Source organism: Lepidochelys olivacea, assembly GCF_965140295.1.
Source record: "Lepidochelys olivacea isolate rLepOli2 genome assembly, chromosome: 2".
Classification (NCBI taxonomy): domain Eukaryota; kingdom Metazoa; phylum Chordata; order Testudines; family Cheloniidae; genus Lepidochelys; species Lepidochelys olivacea.
In genome coordinates this window covers 81,133,891-81,155,995 of record NC_140412.1, presented here as the reverse complement: position 1 = coordinate 81,155,995, position 22,105 = coordinate 81,133,891, and the positions used below count along the sequence as shown (strand labels likewise).

The following is a 22,105-nucleotide window of genomic DNA, read 5'->3' as shown; positions in this document are numbered from 1 at the left end:
CCAGAGAAAGTACTAATACCTGGGGGAGCAAACAGCTGTGCATATCTCTCTATCCGTGTTATAGAGGGTGAACAATTTATGAGTTTACCCTGTATACGCTTTATGCAGAGTAAAACGGATTTATGTGGGGTTTGGATCCCATTGGGAACTGGGTATCTGATTGTTGGAGACAGGAGCTCTTCTTAAGCTGTTTTCAGTTAAGCCTGCAGCTTGTGGGGTATGTGTGTCAGACCTGGGTCTGCATTTGTAGCAGACTAGTGTGTCTGGCACAACCAGGCAAGGTACTGAAGTCCCAAACTGCGAAAACTTAGAGGTAGTCTCGGCACATCAGGTGGCAGTCCCAAGGGGGTTTCTGTGACCCAACCTGTCACAGTATCATAATGCATACTCTTAAGGGCCAAATTAAGGCAACCTTAATTCTGGCATTTGATAATTTATCAGTGTGCGGAGGAGTTGGTGGCCCATTGTGGTCTCTGTCCCCTATCTCCCACATCTAGGCCCTTTTCTTTACAGAGGCTCCAGACACATCCAATCGCCACCCATATAGTGCATCTCGGTTTATTCAGACAGTAAATTCAAAACAAAGCTTAAGAGTCCCAAAATCTGTTCCAAGGTACAGCTCTTACCTCAGAGCCTGGGTTTAACTTGCAGCTGTCCTACAGTGCTCAGAGCCGACTGCCCTGTAGACATTCCAGAATCAGCTCCTCCAAACAACTGCTTCAGCTCTCTAATAAAGAACCAGCTGCTTGCAGTTCCCTCCCCAGGCCAGCTGTCTCTGGTTAGCCAGCCTGCTCCAAGCTTCAAGTCTCCTGCAGGCAGCCCCCTCATTCCCTCTTACTCCCTTTGCTCCCTTTCATATTTGCCTCCCACACACACACTCCACCCCCGAGTGGGCTTGTCAGGTCACTTACTCTGTGGCTTACCATCCTCATCTCTCCTGGGCAGAAAGTCTGCAGTCTGACCATGGAACATCTGTGACAGTATCACTCCCAGGTGTCTGCATATAAAATAAATTCTTGTGAAAAACTGGGGCTATGCAGTATGGGTTGGTTACAGCTTTTTAATTCCTTTGGGGAGACCAAGTTTCTTGGCATTGGTCTGTTTTCTTAATGAGATTAGTAAGGAGAGCCACTAGCGAGGCAAACTCAGGCACACATCACTTATAAATACCCTGCAAGAAATACCCAAACTTGCTTTTTTTGTGTTCTCAATGAGTGTGCTGGCTAGGGCTTCTACTTTACTGAGCAAGCGTTGCACTTTACCATTCACCACCAGATACCCTAGTCTCCTGCTTCCCTAATGTACATTTCTTTGAGTTTGCAGTTAAAATGGTGTCCCAGGAGGCCTGAAGAACTGCAGCTACACCACTGAGGTGGGTTGGCCAATCCTGACCATAGATTACCACGTCATCCAGGTAGGCTGCCACATAAGGTTGATGTGGCCGCCACATCTGGTCCATCAGTCTTTGAAAGGTGGCCGGGACACCAGGCAAACTAAAGGGCATATTAACAGACCAAAAAATGCCTATGCAGGTCGAGAAGGCTATTTTAGCATAGGAATCAGGGGACAGTGAGATCTGCCAATAGCCCTTAGTTAAGCCTAATGTCAAGCCTGGCCCAGTCAATTGAGGTCATTAACTCAAGGTTATAGCATTATTAGTCCAGGAAGAAACCCACAAAACATGACAAGCAGCTCTTTCACACACACCCCATTATTACATTGCAAGTATGCCCCCTTTCAGCCAAGAAAACTGCTTGTGTAGTCAGAGCCCCTTTTGCCCTCACCCACTGTGGTCATCCCCAGTATGTATTTTGAATCAACATACCTGTGTGATGAAGCAGTGGGAGTGACAAGCCACTGGACCCACCTCCACTCCCCTCTTCTATGACATCGTGCTCTCCCACTGCTTGTAATGCTAGTCCGCAGACTTCTGCCTTTAAATCCTCTCTTCTCTATGCCAGGCTCACTTTCAAAATATGAAAAAGCAAAGACTCACTGGTGGTAGCTATACTAATGACCAGCATTCATAGTTTCAACATGCAATCCTTTCATACCAAGTGTAGTTCCTCCCACACAGCTATTTGGGGAGATGGTAGCACTAGAACTGCAGTTTTTCCCAGTAGCATAGGACACAGCTTTTAGACAACAGCTTACTCTTTTGTACCCAAGATCCATCTTTTTTTTAGAAAAATACTGCCTGATATTTAACAGAGGGATTTAAAGGGAGTTCTCAAATTTCTCACGAAGGCGGATGGGGTATAATTCATTGTACAAGTGGTATCTGGACCTGTGTGAATTCCATGGATGCCTGTTTGCATTCAGCAACTGATCTGAGTTGTTCTCCACTCCTGCTGCTTCTGTTCCCAACTCATGTGTTATCTCCTCCCTAACCTCCTATGTCTCTGCTACTTCTCTGGCCAGTGCCATCTTCAGAGTACATTCATTAACATTACTCAACCAGGCCTTTTGTACCAAAGACCCATATATTTCCCAAACATAGCAGAAAATCTGGGAACATGGCTAGCATTTTAGGGTAGACTTCTTTGTCACCAACAAAGGGGGCAACATTATTCAAGAAATTCATGAATGGTACTATGGCCGCACCTGTTGCTTTGGTCTTTGGTGTTATGTAGAACCTTGGTGCTGTCAGAGATTCTGTTGCCACTATAGGCAGAATTTGTGCTTGGTGAACTTAACTTTGGCATAACTCACTTGCAGGTTTAAACTAGTGTAAATGGTGAATTCTCTGCAACTTGAAGTCTTTAAACCACGATTTGAGGACTTCAGTAACTCAGCCAGAGGTTATGAGTCTATTACAGGACTGTGTGAGGTTCTGTGGCCTGCAGTGTGCAGGAGGTTAGACTGGATGATCACAGTGGTCCCATCTGACCTTAAAGTCTATGAGGAGGAATATGTTCCCTGCGTCCTGACACTTGCTCTCACTGCTCTGGGGGTTGATTAGATTGCGCCTCCCAATCTTGGCCACACTTGCTCCAATAACTCAGAGGGAATAGGGATTTCCTGATTTTCTGACATGCATGGAACCACACAAAACTTGGCAGGTAGGGTAGAGGGAATAAGTTTACCTCTCCCCTTTTACCTTAAAAGAAAAGAAAATAAGCCCAAGTACACAACTGACCTCCATTCCCTAATCATAATGGCCACTTGCCACTGGCTTCCCTAGCAGACCTTCTGGTTCTTTTAAACTGTTTCCCCTTCCCACATAGCCCAACCCCTGCACCAGACATCAACTGAATGGGAATTTTGTTGGAAAAAAGCAGGGTCTAGGAGCAGCTGTGCAACAGCCAGCGATACACCGTTGGCACTATAGAAATATGCCATAGACACACAACTGACTTGACTCAGTTATACTGTATGATCATTGAGGTTATACATGCTGAATAGAAAGTGTGCTAGAATCTTCACTCTGTCAATAGTTACTAGTGGTGGACTATGTTCCACCTATGTGCCTGTCCATAGATGTGCTGTACAGCTGACATTGGGTCAGTGAAATGGTTCAGCATAAACAGTAAGTGTTCATATCCTGTATTAGACTTTACTGTGGACGGGTGTGATGCAGCAAGGGGTGGGCTGCAGGCCTGAGAATCATGTGAGATGTGCCCCAAGGGTCGGTGCTGGGGCCGATTTTGTTCAATATCGTCATTAATGATCTGGAGGATGGCGTGAATTGAACCCTCAGCAAGTTTGCAGATGACACTAAACTGGGAGGAGTGGTAGATACGCTGGAAGGTAGGGATAGGATACAGAGGGACCTAGATAAATTAGAGGATTGGGCCAAAAGAAATCTGATGAGGTTCAACAAGGACAAGTGCAGAGTCCTGCACTTAGGATGGAAGAATCCCATGCACTGCTACAGACTAGAGACCGAGCGGCTAGGCAGCAATTCTGTAGAAAAGCACCTAGGGGTTACAGTGGACTAGAAGCTGGATATGAGTCAACAGTGTGCCCTTGTTGCCAAGAAGGCTAATGGCATTTTGGGCTGTATAAGTAGGAGCATTGCCAGCAGATCGAGGGATGTGAACATTCCCCTCTTTTGGCATTGGTGAGGCCTCATCTGGAGTACTGTGTCCAGTTTTTGGCTCCACACTACAAGAAGGGTGTGGAAAAATTGGAAAGAGTCAAGCGAAGGGCAACAAAAATGATTAGGGGGCTGGAGCACATGACTTATGAGGAGAGGCTGAAGCAACTGGGATTATTCAGTCTGCAGAAGAAAAGAATGAGGGGGGATTTGATAGCTGCTTTCAACTACCTGAAATGGGGTTTCAAAGAAGATGGATCTAGACTGTTCTCAGTGGTAGTAGATGACAGAACAAGGAGTAATGGTCTCAAGTTGTAATGGTGAGGTTTAGGTTGGATATTAGGAAAAACATTTTCACTAGGAGGGTGGTGAAGCACTGGAATGCATTACCTAGGGAGTAACCTAAGGAATCTCTTTCCTTAGAGGTTTTTAAAGTCAGGCTTGACAAAGCCCTGGCTGGGATGATTTAGTTGGGGATTGGTCCTGCTTTGAGCAGGGGGTTGGACTAGATGACCTCCTGAGGTCCCTTCCAAGCCTGATATTCTATGATTCTATGTGTGTCACTGGGCAACATACCAGGTATTGGTGGCTTCGGAATCTGGCATTTCCCTCTCATAAGTTTGTAGGAGAGGACCTCAGATGACTGAGAAGGGTTTATCTATGCAAGAAGGGCCTTTGGCATCCAAATACAGGGCTGTCTACCTGGATTGGTGAGGAGGGGAAAACAACTAGAAGCAGAATCCTTCCCTGCAACCAGACATTCAATTTATGGTGGATTTTGCCGTGGTAGTATTGTCAGTTACTGTGTATTTAGTCAGTTTTTCTTGTAGTTAAACTAGCTTCTATGCACTCAAATAAATCCTAAGCATTGGAGTTGGCCCTGATCTATGGCTCCAGAACAGTTTTTTACTTGTCTCCTTGGTACTGAAGCAGCGGTATCCCCCTAATATAATAAACGTTTAAACAGCGGCCAGTGCCAGGTGCCCCAGAGGGAATGAACAGAACAGGTAATCCTCAAGTGATCCATCCCCTGCTGCCCATTCCCAGCTTCTGGCAAATAGAAGCTAGGGACGCCATCCCTGCCCATCCTGGCTAAATAAGGAAGAGATTTGTAGTTTTAACATTAGTATTTTATGGGAGCTGCTTGTGGGATGGCTGGTGGAGTGGGGTGGAGCAGAGTGGCTTGAGGGACGGCTGGCTGGCGGAGTGGAGTGAAGCCCTATGGAGCGGCAGGGTAGTCCACTTCGGATCATGTAAGGTGTGTGTGCACACACACACTCACTCTCTCTCTCTCTCTCTCTCCCTCTGTCTGCAGATGAACTTTTGAACTCTGGGGCTGGGCTTTTGAGTTGTTGGACTTTTGGGACTTTGTGTGGTCTTTGGGTTGCTGGACTCAAGAACCAGAGGGAAAGGACCTTGCCCAATCTGCTGCGGTGGGTCTTTGCTCATGGTTTGGTTGATGAACCCTAGTTGTGGTGTTTTCCCAATTTAACGCTGATGTTGTTTACCTCATGTTATTAAAGATTTTCTGCTACACTGAGACTCTGTGCTTGCGAGAGGAGAAGTATTGCCTCTTTGAGGTGCCCAGGGGTGTGTGTAAGATTTTCCCAGGTCAGTGGGTGGGGGCTTGAGCCAGTTTTGCATTTGCTTTGTTGAGATGGAACCCCTGTGTACTGAACCTGGCCCTTGCTGATATCAACTCAGCCTGGCAGAAGGGTTACAATGAGAATTGATGGCACTCCACACCTTTCAGCCGGTGCTTGGAAAACCACAGGGTTGGTCCCAAACACTTGAACAAGAAAGAAAGGGCTGGATACTCTGCAAGCAGATGGCCCCTTTGTGCTGCTCAGGTGACACACAGGAACCAGATTCTGGCTGTAAATGGCCAGTGAAGTATATCCCTTGTTGTGGGGAGCTACCCAATTATGTAAGCTTGGCAGAAGCTATTTCTGCACCAGCTGCCATCCACACCAGCGTAGAAGGCATGAAGTGGCACAACTCTGATCTTCTATTGGCATAAGGGTGCCCTATCTGACTCTGGGGACAGGTTGATGCTAAATAAGGGAGCCAGGAATCAGGGAACCACATCCAGCTCCTGGACAGCCTCCACCTCCCCTGTGCTGAGCCAAGTACAAACTCTATTTTGCATACAAACAATATACATTAGTGGCACTCTTTAGACAGCTTTCTTCCATTGGTAATAGATACAGTACTTACCTTTATTACAATGTATCATAGTCAGCCCTTATTGCCACAAGTTGTAGTATACTTCTGAGAAAGGAAAATAATTCTGTATAAAAGGTAAATGAATATAAAGGGCAAAATCCTGCCCATTCCTATACAATTGCCTTACAAGAGCCAAGTCATCACACCCAGTACCTAAAACACCTGATCCAAAGCCCAGTGAAGTCAATGGGAATCTCCTATTGATGTCCATTGACTTCACCGGGTTTTGGATTAGGCCAAAACCAACCACATGCAGAGGGAATTGCATTGCGGCTCGCAAGAGTGCACTAACAGATAAGCCCTGATAATGAGACAGGACACATACCACTGCAACCAAAGGCATGGTTCAGGGAAAAGAGATGTGCTGGTCTGAAAATCCAGCAGGGGTTATGCTGCCACCTGCAGCAAGAACAAGATGGCTCCACTGGCAGTGTGGACTTTGCTCCTGAAGATAGCCATAGTAAAACAAACCAAACCAAACCCCAGAGTGTATGCAGCCCACCTAATGTGGCATCCTGCCCTATGATAGAAAGACTTCTCTGCCACTAGGCACATCCGGCAGCATGTTTTTGTATGGGGTCTGTGCCTACAATATGTTGACTGTCTGAAATATTGTGACAATTTGGTCTTATATGTTTGATTTCACAATGGAAGCCCTGGTTCTCAATTCACATGCACCAGCTTTACACTGGGCTAACTCTCTTGGCTTCAATTTATGCCAGAGTCAGTGAGATGAGAATTTTGACCTGCTGCAACAACTAGTGGGAGGAAGCACTACTCAGTATGAACAATGGTTGCAGTTTTGGGTCCTAAATGTATTTTGAAAGCATTTTATACTCAAAAAAAATCCTCACTGAACTAAAATTATTGGAGAAATTTATTCTTAGACTACCATGCTGCTCAGTGACCATAGGCTCGTGTATAGTCAACAGTTATTAAATCGGCTGCTGCACATAGATGCATAGAGGATGCCCTGCTGACTGATCCCACAAATACCTAGTCAAGTGTCTACCAAGAGAATCACTGGATTCTTATTTATTACAAAGTTCTATCCCTGGGATACACCATAGTGGAAAACAGAAGGATTTTCCATGTTTCCTTATAGACTCACTTATGAAAAAGGTGCCTTTGTCGCTGTTCATAACTATCTGCATTTATGAGTAATGGAATTCTTCCTCACCTGTAAGGATAAATGGACAGTATTATGGCATAATCAACAAGGATGTATTCAGTGGGGCTTGTAGTAAGTGAAACATTGTAGTTTGGAGGTTATCCTGAAGATCAAATCCCTAGTCAGAAAGCTATATTGTTGCCTTCATTTTCCTTTCTCAACCCCATGAAGGCTTAATTGGCAGCTAACTTACATTGTAATCTTCTAGCTTTTTAGAATGTTCTTTCTTGTAGCAGTCTTTTCTTTAATGAGCATTTCCTCAAGGGAATTAATTATTACCTTGACTGGTGTATTCATATGTTTCCATCAGGAAGTTTTATAAATTACCAAACTCTTGACAAACTATGCAACCATAAAAATCACATGGAGTCTCTGTACCCCCATCTAACCCCATTAAATTGGGTGTGTTTTGTTTTGTTTTATGCCAGGGTCTCTCTCTCTCCCTGTTAAATGACAATGTTCAAATTTCAAAATGTTCAATTGCAGCTAATATCTAATGTGAATGTTCTGTGGCATGGTTATGGATTTATAGCAATGACACTATGAGAAGAAACACATGTCACGGAGTGAGATGAGTTCAAATGAATGAAGAGCTTCATCACTGCATGAGCATAATTTCTGCAGAGAAAATGCTCATTACAGACCTGACTCTTCTACCTTGTTTACAGTTTATGCAGAGCTTTCAGAAATACTCTAACTGTGCAGCACTCTGTGGGGAAAAAATAGTCACAGTATCAGTCACCATATTAACAGGGGGCCAAATCCTGGGCTCCCTACTTCAATCGACATAAGGACTAAGAATAACACAAAGCATTAAGAGTGTGACTTTGCCTCAAATACCGAGGAAGTGGTAGCACACAGTTGTGCTGCCCCAGAAGCAGACCAGGGACCAGATTATGAGTCAGAGTCACAATCCCACCCCTGATTTCCCCCTTGCTCCAGAGGAGAGGTAATACACCACAGACTCTAAGCTTGGCACAAATTAATACCCCTTCTAAGATGGCCAGCAGGTTCCACCCACTCCCTGCCTACATAGTCAGGAGGGGATGTAGTGGTCTTACTCAGGTTGTCGAATTGAGATACGAGTAGCCCACACAGGGGAGGAAAGAGGTTTCTCACACCACCTTTACACCTCTTTACTCCCCTGGGTGAGAATGTGCTATGGATCACAACTGTGTAAGGACCTCAGAACGTGGCCCAAGGAGACAATGGTAAAGTAACAGTGTAGTAACCCACAGCAAGAAAAATCAGTAATTAAGGCTGCCACGTCATTTTTAACTCATTCCATGTTATCTAATTGCAGCATATATAATACATAAGATCATGCTGTGCTGGATGATATCAATGCAATAACTGAGCGCAGTGGCATGGTTTAGGACAGGCTGTCCTTGAATTTCTTTGTGTGAGTAGATGGCACTCCCACCTTGCCAAAAATATGTGACATCATAAGGTCAAACTGACTCTTCCCTAGGACGTAGCTTTACTGGTAACCCAAATAACACTAACAGAATCTAAACTTCATCTGATGCTTTCTTTCCAAGACTGATTGTACCTAGGGTTTCCTAAAAGATTGCCCTGTCCATGCCCTTAGTTTTCTTGGCCCAGAGGGTCACTCCCACTTTTCTGAGATCCTGATGGAGTTAACAAGCCACACACCTACTTCAGTGAGTCAGCTCAATAGCTTTATGTAGGATGATGAATCCTGCTAAAAGGATGGATCAGAGGCTGTGTCCTTACGCTTTTGCCACTGGGGGCTTTCTTCACTGCAGAATTAACTCAAGTTATAACTTGAGCCATAGCCACGCACTAAAACCTTTAACTCAAGTGTGATGGTGATTTTAACTTAGTCCATCAGGGGTATAGGCTAAGGTTCGAGTTAGCACAACTTGGCAGCTGCTAAAGTGGCCACCCTTCGACGTGGATGCAGACTAGCTCCACTGGAGTTCCACTAGTTCTCCCACATCTCCCTATAATTCACCCCATGTGCTTGGAAAAGACAGATAAGTTCTCCCACAAGTCACTGGGAAAGAATTCATAAAGCGGCTCAACTGACTGCCGCGCAAAGAACCATGGGATATGTCCCATGGTTAGCGACTGATAAAAGTAGTCCTGCTCTAGCATGGTAGTGCCGGTAGTCAGCGTGGCCACTCTCACTCTAGTGAGGGAAAGTCAGGGGAAGACACTTTAGTATAGATGACTCGGGTTAACTGTTCAGTGAGAACATTTCCTTGGAGGCACACATTTCATGTTACTTTATGTTAATATTATTTGGGGGGAACAGTTATAAGTATTTTACAATTATCAGGACAAATCCTGGCCCTCTTCTGTGCAGGAGTAAGGGACATATTAGCCTTTGACTCCCACACATATGCTTTATGCTGTCTAGGTGCAGTGTTGCTTGTGTTTAAGGTATTAATAGTCTCTGTTTTATGCCTTCAGTACAACGTTAAAAACTGAGTCGTAGGAGGGATATCTGATGTCTGTCTGCCCTGAAAAGTACAGCAAAAATCTGAATAGTGGTAGCAATATAAATATATGATTTCATAACACATATGCAGTGGGGAGATATTCTTTTTAACATTCATGTTAAATGTTTCTTATTAGGAATTGTACAGGTTATATGCCTATTTTTTACAATTTGGCCTATATTATTGTTGCCCCTTTTTGATCCGAGCAGTTAATCAAAGTTTAGAGTTGAGAGTAGAAATTGAGATGGATTCTGATATTTTCTTTGAAGAAATCTTGCTTATTTAGAATAGGGTGACCAGATGTCCCGATTTTATAGGGACAGTACTGATTTTTGGGTCTTTTTCTTATATAAGCGCCTATTACCCCCCCACCCCGTCCCGATTTTTCACACTTGCTGTCTGGTCACCCTAATTTAGAAGGACATTACAAAGTTCTGCTTCTCCAAATGCAGCAGCAACCAAACAGGGGATAACTTCTTTGCTTTCAACCCCCAGGCAGTTTAGCCAAAACCAGGCCCAAAGCTTCTCCCGGATCATATTATGCTTATAGGCTCCTACTTGGCTTTCTTCAGGCTCTTTGTCTTTCTCTGGTTCTGTGTTCTCCCTTCCCTCAGAAAAAACACACATCTTTACCCCCAAAAATACTCAGCACAAACTCCTCTGCCCATACATTCCAAAACTCCTTCACACAATCCTTTTGTATTAGGTAGGGGTTTATGCTTACCTTATCCTTACCATTATGTTAATTGAAGTTCATAGTCATCAATCTTCATGAGGTTTTAACTCAAACCTTAACAAGATTTCTCCCAGCTCCTGACATTATTCTGTCTTTAGCTGTATCTAAAATGAGAGAGAGGGATAGCTCAGTGGTTTGAGCTTTGGCCTGCTTAAACCCAGGATTGTGAGTTCAATCCCTGAGGGGGCCATTTAGGAAGATGGGGCAAAAATTGGGGATTAGTCCTGCTTTGAGCAGAGGGTTGGACTAGATGACCTCCTGAGGTCCATTCTAACCCTGATATTCTATAAACTATTTCCCACCATTGCTAACCCTGGTTCAATTCTGGCTGCAATAGAGAACTGAAGTGAAAAATATTTATCCAAACTTTTCCATATTTTAAGATTGGGTTTAAGTTTTAGTTCTAGAAATGGACATTTCAAAGTGATTGTGGTGGGATTTTTCAGAACAAATCCACCCATCTGTATTCTCACCTAGAATGACTGATTTTTGGATAGCATTATGTGTTAACCAGTAAGGAGGGAATAATGCAAACATTACTAGTGAAAGATAGCTAGAGAAATCTCTTTTAAAAAAAATTTAAGGTCTCCTCCCAAGCGTGACTCTTCCTACATGACTTTGGCTTGCTCACTCCTGAGGTGTACTGTAGGGGAAGGGTTTGAAGTTTTTTGAATTTGTATGTCTTTGGTGGTCAAAGACAAAGTTCTCTGTTTTCTATATATTATGGGGGCACACAAGGAAAAAAACCACACACACACAAAATAGGCCTAGGGCACTTAATAATTTATTCTCATGCACAAGCTATAAAAAAAAATAATCTTGTGATGTAAACCAGTCAGTTTGGCAGCCTGAATTGAAGCGCTAAACCAAGTAAGGCAAATTGGTTTCCAGCAGTTCCGAAACAAACCTCAGGAGATGGCTGCCTCAGTACAAGCAAGCTAAGCTGTGCTTTACACTTATGGCATTAAAGTCCAAACCTCACATCAGTAAATGAGCATTTGAGGAAAGCTAATCAGAACTCGAGGTAAATAACTTTAAATCTGCACTGTACTGATTCTGAACTGGATTTTTCTCTAAAGATTTATTAAATCTTGAATGTCCAAAATGTATAGTGGAGTAAAATTCATTATATAGTGGTACTGGTCTGGGTGTCTGGGTGAATCATTCCAGGCAGAAGAGTGTAGATAAAATACAGTGGGGTATGCAAGGGTTTATTTTTCCCACTTTGCTCTGAGGAGAGTGAATGCAAACTTAAACTGCTTTAATGTTTGCTCGGTTTGACTCTTAACTCTTTCAAGTTAGGCTCAAAACACAGTATGCACTAGTCACATCTTATGACTAATTATAAAGGCAGAAAATATTAATTCTTTCACTACGGAGGCTGCAGAATCATTGCCTGAGGATCATCTAGATCGGGGTGGCCGAACTGTGGCTCTGGAGCCACATGCGGCTCTTCAGAGGTTAACATGCGGCTCCGTGTACAGGCACCGACTCCGGGGCTGGAGCTATAGATGCCAACTTTCCAAAGTGGCGGGGGGTGCTCACTGCTCAACCCCTGGCTCAGCCACAGGCCCCGCCCCCACCCACCTCATCCTGCCCCCTCTCCTGAGCCTGCCATACCCTCGCTCCCCATCTTGTCCCCACCCCACCCCGAAGCTCCTGCACGCCATGAAACAGCTGATTGGGAGGTGCAGGGAGGTAGGGCTGATTGGCGGAGCTGCCGATGGGCGGAAGGCGCTGGGAGCGGGGGGAGGGGGGACTGATGGGAGGCTGCTGATGTATTACTGTGGCTCTTTGGCAATGTACATTAGCAAATTCTGGCTCCTTCTCAGGCTCAGGTTGGCCACTCCTGATCTAGAGGAACTGTCCCCTTCATAAACTGTATGCACTGAAGTTTTTACACTTACTTCAATAGGAGGCATTTATTTGACAGAGCTCTGTTATTAGCATCCTGGTTTCTGTTACAAGTCTGTTCATTTATGTTTTTTTGTGTGAGGATTTTATGTCATGGATCTTATAAATCACATCAAGCTACTTGGCATAAATGTTCTTAGATGAGATGCAATAAAGTTTGATTTGGGTAAATTGTGTTTTTAGCAAAAGACCCAGTTAAAACAAGTTTGGGTTAATTTCAGATTGCCTTTCCCACTTTTAAACCTGTTTGTGAGAGAGAGGGTTATGACTGTGGATGGAGCGCGGCTAGAATTGCCAACCCTCCAGGATTGTCCTGGAGTCCCCAGGAATTAAAGATTAATCTTTGATTAAAGATTACATCATGTGATGAAACCTCCAGGAATACATCCTGCCAGAATTGGCAACCCTCAATGCAGCTGGGTGGAGAAGTAAAATCAACTCAATCTGGGGCCAACATGCAGGACTGCTGCAGAGATACACCCCCTTGTTACCCTGCAGCCACTGTTCTAACCTATGGGCTGGACAGCAGCTGCAACTCCTCCACACTAGCTGTTGGGGTGATTGGGGCTTCTGGATCAACAGCCTCTATTCTGTCCCACTGCCAGCTCCAGGGTTCACACAGGGGAAAAGAGGTGGTGGTAATTTTCCAAGTTCCTCCCACAAAATAATCTCTGCCCACAGGAAGCTGCTGACAGTAGACGGTGCAGATGTTCAACAGATGATTATGTTCTCTGGGCTGCTTGGGCTTGGCAGCTCTCCCTCAGTGGGGTCTATGTATACCCATGAGCTCTGCAGGGCTTCTCCTGCCTGGCTCCCTTTCGAGGGGGCACCAATGCCCTGATGGACTCTGCTACGCTCCTTGAGATTGGCCTCTTCTTGATCGGGGGTTGGAAAAAAAGTAGCGGTTTCTCTTAAGCCCACTCCTTGACGGTGGCGAAGTGAGCTGTCACACACAGTAGATTGTGCAGATCTTCGTAGTATTATCCCCCTCACCTTTCTCAGATACGTGAGGAGCTGGGAAATTGTTAAAAATGTTGACGTTTAAAGTATTATCATTAGACATGTGAGTTCTCACTCACTGCAATGAACTGGGCAGGTCACATCTCTCAGTGCTATTGTTCTAGGTTCTGGATGTGCAGACAGATATCACTGCAGCAGCTGCACTCAGTTTTTCAAGTTTTTCTAGCTATTTCAGCAATCACAGAAACTGGAGACTTACTTTCTTTTTCAAATGACAGCTTAGGTTCACGTTGAAAGCTGTTGGGATGTCACCCTGGCCCACACCCACTGAATATGAGCCTTTCCCAGTGTGTGTACCAATTATAGTTTTCTGCATCAAACGATGTGGGACTACTGCAAAGATTCTTTCATCTAAGGGGTGTGCAGGGTCTTCCTGAGGTCTCCCTGCATGGCACCAATGGGTCTTCAGTAGTGCAGAAAGCCCAATGTTGGGCCTGGCACTACAAGTGAATTTTGTCCTACATGCACATCCCAGTCATTTTTATGCAAGCTTGTGCAGAGAATTTTGTATAAAAAGAAATACTGCCATTGGCGAAGTAAATATGTTCACAAGGAACTCTATTACATACTATAGGCCAGATCCTTAGGTCTTGCTGAGCTGTGCTCAGCGCAAGACCTGTTGCAAGTGGAAAGTGGCTCCAAGGCACTTTTCCACACACTCTCAGTGCTGGAGCCAGGCAGGAGCCAAGTCAGCCGCTGGCAGAATTTAAAGCAGTCTAAGAACTACTCACATCTACGTGGCCCTGCAGATTGGGTGTGAATGACAGTGCACATTAGTGTGCTGTGCAGTAACTCCCCCATGCAGATGCCACTAGCACAAACTAAAAGGTACCTCGTTCGTGTTAACATAGTCCTAAAGAAGACTACATTAAAATGAATTAGGTACCTTTTACTTCACACCCACAGAGTCTGCGTGGGGGAGTTATAGCGCAGCATTCTAGCATGTGGCAATTCATGCCCCTGTAGTCCAAATTGCGGGGCCGTGCAGACAAGCCTAAATTACACCAGAAATAACAATCCCTTAGAGACTGTTCCAGTAGCTAGGAATTTCTGGAATGCAGTGTGCTTTGGATACCCCCAACCCCACCAACACCTCCAGATTGTCCTGACATGTCTCTGAAGCTGGGTGGAAGTACCAGAAGTGGGAAGCATAGATTCAACTACACTGGTTTTATGCCAGCTGGGAATTTCCCAACACCGGAGGAAATCCCATACACCTGTTTAGGGCAGCTTTCCACGCAGCTACTTTGTGCTGCCTGGATAGCACTAACCAGCCAGACATGGGGGCCAAGCACTGGTGCCTAGATGCTAGACTATAATACTTATTATTATAAAGATTTAATTGACATTGCATCAAGTCTGAATGAAAAATTCAAAAATAATGGAAGTATCAAGTTAACATGCAATTTCATTGTATGTATTACATGCATTGTATGGCTGCCAGAGAAAATCCCATTTCAATGGTGAGTTGGTAATCTGATGCATTTTTAAAGGCCATTCGTCCTGAGAGATTATGAATTTATATTGCCTTAGGTTGTATTCCATCATTACAAAAGTGCTAGAATCCTCCTTAAAGTTTGTTTTACCTGTAGAAGCACTGGGAATTTTGTCTCCTACACTAAATTCACTAACCCTGGCATTTTGACATTTGAGAAGAATCTTTGGTTTTACCTGCCGCAGGAAAAAAATTAGAAGCAGAACTTCTTTTAATAATGCAACTGGTGGTTCCACTTATTCAGTAGCCCGAAACCAATGACACCTTTCCTTACTTTATATACAATCCTCTTCACATTTAAAGGTATGCAGTTAAATGATTATATCAGCGATCAAACTGTATTCTCTTTAATTTTACTGAGACCTTTAACTGAGACCAGTTTGCTCCAAACATCTTCCCCCAAGATTTTTGAACATAGCATGTTCTGTGAGTAGGGGTAAGTGCGTAGAGGGAGGCTGTGTGTAATTGTTGCACATTATATTATTGCTCTACTGTTGTATCTAAAATAAGTAATTTTCTTGTAGCCCTAGCATACTTCATTTCTACATTTCTGAAAGCTTTATGTCTACCATCACACTTAACTACAGTTTGGCTGGTACCTCGGTATTTTTTCTGCGAATTTTTATTGAATTAATTTTTTTTTACTTTGCCTCCATTCCTGCCCCTTTTTCTGTTAGCTTTCCGTTATTATTCCAGTGAATGAATTTTTTTGGTAGGAAGTTTGAAGAAACAGAGAATTTTGAGGAGATACAAGACCATATCTGAGAAAAGTGCATCTTCAGGTCATTGTAGATCTGGCCAAGAAGGGCTGACATGGACAAATCTAAAGGAAAGGGAAAGCTTTATCAGCCCCAAGCCATCTGACACTAGTGACTCATCAGTACATTTGACATGCCATGAAGCGTGTTATTCCTGCATACTTAGTAAAAAAACAGAATTCTCCTTCTGATCCTGAATTCAGACAAAGGATCTCATTCATAGTTTTAGTCTAGTTCTAAGCAGTCTAAGATGGAGGACTTTCTGTACCACTTCTGTTTAATGTAGTAACTTTTGGTGGAATGCGTGAAGTTGGCGGGCCTGTTTGGAGCCTATTTCTTTCTATTGGGAGAGCCATCCTCGCCATTTAGAATTTAACAAATGTCTCTTCTAAATTGCATACGTTGAGGCAATTTTTGTCTGTCAGCTACAAAGTTTGGGGTGTCTTTACTACACACTCTTTCAGAAGCTGTGCAAGAGAGGTTGTGTAGACCTTGATGACTTGCACAGGCAAGAAGGCTTGGCACACTGGAACAAACTACTTCACAAGAGGCTGAAGGAAGGGTGGTCCTCATAGCTAGATGGATCCTAGAAGATCCTTCCTTTGCAGAACTGCATGCCAATCCAGGAAAGCTTTGTTAGAAGGGAGGGAGGTATTGAGGGGGCCCATAGATATGCCCTCAGCTCTAGCTGGAGTTTATCTCCAGCCACAGTCTAGAGTCAGAAGTTGGGGTTTAGCAGGGATGATGAGCAGGCAAATGTCCAGTGTCATGTCCAGAGGGAGACAGTTGCTACACCACAGCTGGCTACCAGGAGGTGTTCCTGTGGTGAGTGAACCCCTTTGCAACCTGAAGATTGTAAACAGAAGGTGATATAACAGAATGGGAAAATTATTTGGTGGAGAGAAAAGGCTGGTGACCACTACATACAACACAACTACAGCAATACTGCAAACAAATTATTTTGCATTATTCTCAGGGGTGTATTAAATAAATATGTATTTTTCATCTAACGGGGTGGCAGAAGGTCCATTGGGGGAAATGAAAAAATAAAATAGTACTTTCAGCGGTAACTTGACCTAACTTATTTTTGCCTCCACTTTTCTCAGCCACTTGAGAGTTATGCTGTCGTCCCAGCTTCATGGTGATAAATATTAAAAGTATACTTTACTTTTACTCATGATTTATTTTCAGTTATAACATTCTTGGATGCTGTGGAACCTGGCTGCTGCAACACTGCCTGTATGTGATTTATGAAAGTGTGTGCATACGTATAAACAAATCCCACCTTCTACTGCAACAGAAGACTTATCAGTGCCAGATTCCTAAAACAGCATCTTGCTGCAGCTGTACATCTTACAACAGTGGAGGTAGGAATGACACAAAGAACCCAGACATGTGGTGGATTGTAACAACCTTCTTGATGATCAGGGAGTGTCACTGACAGGAACCTGTTTCTCATCCTCTTAGCACCAGATGGACATTCCAGAAATAAACAAATATTTTGGTTCTGGATAAAGTTCTTGGGAAAGGCCAAGGAAGATAGAATATTGGAAAAGAGACAATGGAGTGTGAGCCATACAATAAATGTTACCATGTGGAATGTGAACCACCTGACTAAATCAGACGCCTCTCGAGAGGAAAAAAAGGAAACAGCAAATACCTTTATATCCCTTGGAGCCATCAAAGGAAGCCTGCAACGCATGGCATCAGGTCCTCTCAGGTTTAATATCTGATGTGTTTGCATCTCTGATGTGGGGAGTAAGTTAGAATTCCTGTTACCAAAACAGAATTTTAACTCTTACAAGTTAACAGTGCAGAGGTCACATAGCTATACCATGGCCTTATCTTATGCCAGATGGTGTCAGGAGGAATAGTTGTTTCCCCCACCCCACAACATTAGGAAAAGCAATAACAGATTCAAACTAATTCCCTATCTTTGTATTTGGAGAGGTTAATTTTAGGCCTTCGCTGATATAAGCCTACGGACTATCCATACACAATCTAGTTAGTTCAAATTCAGTCTCAATGCATTTCCTTCATTGTTATGTTAATAAATGTCTTATTTACAATAGTATTTCAGGGAGGACGTAAGAAATCTGGTAAATAACTTGAGAATCTCCTTTTAATTTTTTAGGAGAAAGATTTCTAAGAGTCCTAACAATGGGTTAGATCATTCCTCTACCTGTGACAATCTGCACAGGGAACTTCCTTGAGGAGGTTTCTCTGGACCATTCAATCAGAGAGGTGTGAGTGCATATTTTTCTCTTTCCTCAGCTGCCCCCTTTGGAATATACAAGTTGCTTAGACCAGAGAATCAGGAAATCTCAAGAGATCTGCCAGAGGCCAGGCATTTCTGTGTAGAGACCAAGTGATTCTGTGTTAAGTCCAAAGTTGACTTCAATGAGTTACAAAGGGATCTCACTAAACTGGTCGACTGGGCAACAAAATTGCAGATGAAATTCAGTGTTGATATGTGTAAAGTGATGCACACTGGAACACATAATCCTAACAATCCATACAAAATGATGGGTCTACATAAAGGTCCATCAACGAAAGACTACTCTGGCCCCATGCTGGAAAGGTCCTTATTAAGTCTTGCTAACTACCAAAACCGCTGTGAAGTGCCAAGGACTGACTGCCCTCCACCTCAAGATGACTTCACTTCAACTACTGATCAGCCTGTCCCTCCTTTTGGGTTTTTTCTTTCCTCCTTTTAAACAGCAGGGGAAAGGACAAGGTGAAGTGCTAGTAACCTCTCCCTTGTCGACTGACAGAGCTAACCTGCATTGCACCACTAGGGAACCTGACCTGGAAAAAGGTTCCCCAGAAGCAACGGCATCAGACTTTGAGGGAGCTACGCACGTTCGCCCCACCGGGTGAATCAGAAGCAGACGACATCTGTGCTCAAGACAAATGGACTGCCACCCCTTTGGGAGACCTGAAGCTCCGGCTGCAGCTAAAAAAACCTTGAGTTGGTGGTGTCCTCTCAGGGAAGGATGGCCCCGTTCTCTAAGCTGGGTTCTTGTGTTTTTAATCTGTTTGTTATTTGTTATCTTTTTTTTTTTGGTGGTACAAAAAGTTAAGACTATAAAATCACACAGTTCTAACACATTTATACGTCTTGCCCATAAAATGAAAGCTCGTATGCCAGCCCTACAAAACACTTCATGCTGGGTGTGTTCATTAATACCAGCTTATAGCCACAAAGGTCTTCCCATGGTTCTTATTCCCCTTAGTGTAGTAAATATAACCTGGACCCCATCCTAAAAGGATTCTACAAGCAATTTAAATATTACCTGGGCTGATACCGGCATCTCTAAAAGCAGGTATCTAATAATTTAAAAACAAATTAGTCAATGGTGCCTCTTAAAAAAAGGAAAAATAGCTATAGGTAATAGTAAGTGCAAAGCCTATTTTAATGGCACTCTTTTTAAAAATAAGAGAAATATCTCTCTCTTGAATGGGGCAACCTCTTGCACCTCCACGTGGCATAGATTTGCAGGTAACAAGTGCAGTTTGCATAAAAAAAACCACTTAAGCATTACATTATAAATTGCATGCTTGACTATAACCTGCCAACTCATACTATGTGTTTATGTTCTGCTAACGCCCCCTCAGCTAAATTCTCCCTCCTCCCATCTTGGACCAAATGGTACAAACTTATTAATAATACCTGGTCCAAAGTCACTCCTACCCTTTTTGGAGTATACTGGGTGTGTGGTAACAAGACATACCTAGCCCTCCCTCCTTCATGAAGTGGATCCTGCTACTTGGCTTGGTTAGAACCCCCTGTAGTATATCATGCACGTCTCCCTAAAGGGAAAATCAAAAATGTAAAAAGGGCTAAAAAAAATGTAAGTGACTCTCGCTCCCTTACTTGGCGTGCCCTAAATGACTGGATGGGTGCTTGTGTGGGATTTGTCTTTGCCTGTGAAGGTGCCACCTGGCGTATTGGGGAAGGAGTCATGAAACTTCAGGCAGTATTAAAAATAATGGCAAATACCACTGCTGATGCCTTAGTAGATTTGGCAACCGAACAACAACAACAAAAAAAAACTAAGGCAGATGGTTCTCCAAAACCACATGGCATTAAATATTTTGCTGGCCTCCCCGGGAGAAACATGTGCGTTAATTGGGCAAAAATGCTGTGTATATGTTCCCGATGTTTATAATGCCACCTGAAAAAAAGCAAACCACCTTATGCAAGTTGCAAAAAACCATGGAAAAAAGCGAGTCAACTCATGGTACAGCAATTTGTTCAATTGGGTTCTAAATATAGGTGGCTGGTTACATAACTTGCTTCGCAGTGCCATTGTAATGTGTTTGTGGCCTAATAGTTTTGTATGTTATGTTAAGATGTGGCTGTTAAATGGGTACCAACCTGTGCCCTACCAACCAGTGAATAGTCTTAAATCACTACCCACGGTGGCCAGTATGTCCCAACAGTTCCCCTATGGCACTCTGGGGACAAAGGGGGGGACTGTTAGGTAAAAAAAATTAAATATAAAGCAGTTATGTCAACCGAACCAAAGTCAGGCCAATAAAGGTTGCTAAAAAAGTTCCTAAACAAAATAAATAAAATAAAAAAAATACTTGTTTAAGCTGCAGGGAGTAAGAAAAAAGGGGAGGCCTGCATTCCTGCATTTTTATACCAAAAGTTCTGGGAACAGTTTGTTGAAATATGGAGGCACTGTTTTCCACTCCCTGTTCTTGTGTTATGTCTGTTCTTAACTCCTCGTCTCCTGGTTGACACTCATACCGATAAAAAAGTTAGTAAAGCATTACAATTTGCTAAAAGTTATCTACAATAAAAAAGTAAAAGTGCATGCATAATAAAAAAAAGGATTTTAACTAACGTGGGGGGGGGTGGGCTGTTTCATGAATAAACCTGTGACGCAACGAAACTGACTATAAAAACCTATTAGTTTTACTTAGAGGCTGCTGGTTCTCTTTGGAGACGGGCTGCTCTCTACTGTTGTGTGTACTCTTCAATAAAAAGCTTTGTGTTCGGACCTTGCTGGTGTTGCCTGTCTCTCTCCGGTCAGACAACGAACCATGCCATCTGAGGTTCAGTCCTCGACACAATCAAGAAAGAGAGCTTGGAGTCATTGTGGATAATTCTCTGAACACATCTCCTCAATGTGTAGAAGCCGTCAAAACCCTAACAGAACGTTAGAAACCATTCGGAAAGGGATAGATAAGAAGACAGAAAACATTGTAATACCATTATATGAATCTATGGTATCACCACAACTTGTGCGCAGGTCTGGTTGCCCCCTCTCAAAAACATATTTTAGAATTGGAAAAGGTACAGAAAAGAGCAAGACAAATTATTAGAGGTATGGAACAGGTTCCATACATGGAGACATTAGAAAGACTGGGATGGTTCAGCTTGCAAAAGAGATGATTACGGGGGGATATGAGAGAGGTTTATAAACTCATGACTGTAATGGAGAAAGTAAATTAGGAAAATGTTATTTACCTCTTTGTATAACACAGGAACCAGGGGCCACCCAATGAAATTAATAGGGGGCAAGTTTAAAACAAACAGAAGGAAGTACTTTTTCATACAACACACAGTCAATCTGAGGGACTTGTCAGGGGATGTTATGAAGGCCAGAAACATAATTGGGTTAAAAAATAATTAGATAAGTTCCTGGAGGATAGCTCCATCAATGAGTATTAGCCAGGATGGTCAGGGACACAACCCCATGCTCCTTGTGTCTCTAAACCTCTGACTGCCAGAAACTGATACTGGACAACAGGGGATGGATCACTTGCCCTGTTTTTTGTTCATTCCCTCTGAAGCATCTGGCACTGGCCACTGTTGGAAGACAGGATACTCGGTTAGATGGAGCACTGGTCTGACCCAGTATGGCCATTCTTATGTACTTATGTTCTTATGTGTTGCCTCCCAGCTCCCAGCAGTTCTTTCTCATCCTGGGCAGCCCAGCTCCAGTGGAGTTATGGTGACAGACCTTCCAGCACAGGGTGACCAGACAGCAAGTCTGAAAAAATGGGACAGGGACTTGGGGGTAATAAGCGCCTACATATGACAAAGCCCTGAATACCGGGACTGACCCTATAAAATTGGGACACAGACACTCTAGTCCAGCTGCTAGCCACTACCCCAAAACATTGCCATGGCATGGAGGGGCTCCACACAAAGGTTAATACAGCCAGTGGCTGTATTTACTTCTAAGCAGCTTCCCTGACTGTATCTGGAGGGGAAAACACACTAGTCCTTCCAAGTCCATGAATGCTCTTCCTCCCCAAGC

At 43.5% G+C, this 22,105-nt stretch overlaps 1 long non-coding RNA gene across 2 annotated transcripts in view; it reads left to right on the top strand.

Moving 5' to 3' along the window:
• The window catches only part of LOC311516180, a 40,754-nt gene extending 19,953 nt beyond the window's left edge, over positions 1–20,801 (top strand). Inside the window, exons 2-3 of one of the 2 annotated variants that reach the window (XR_014710356.1) lie at positions 17,019–17,537; positions 18,102–20,801. This is a non-coding gene — a long non-coding RNA (uncharacterized lncRNA). Of the gene's footprint in view, positions 1–17,018; positions 17,805–18,101 lie in introns of those variants that run through there. The other variant, XR_014710357.1, reaches the window with a different exon arrangement.
• Positions 20,802–22,105: the final 1,304 nt, after the last annotated feature.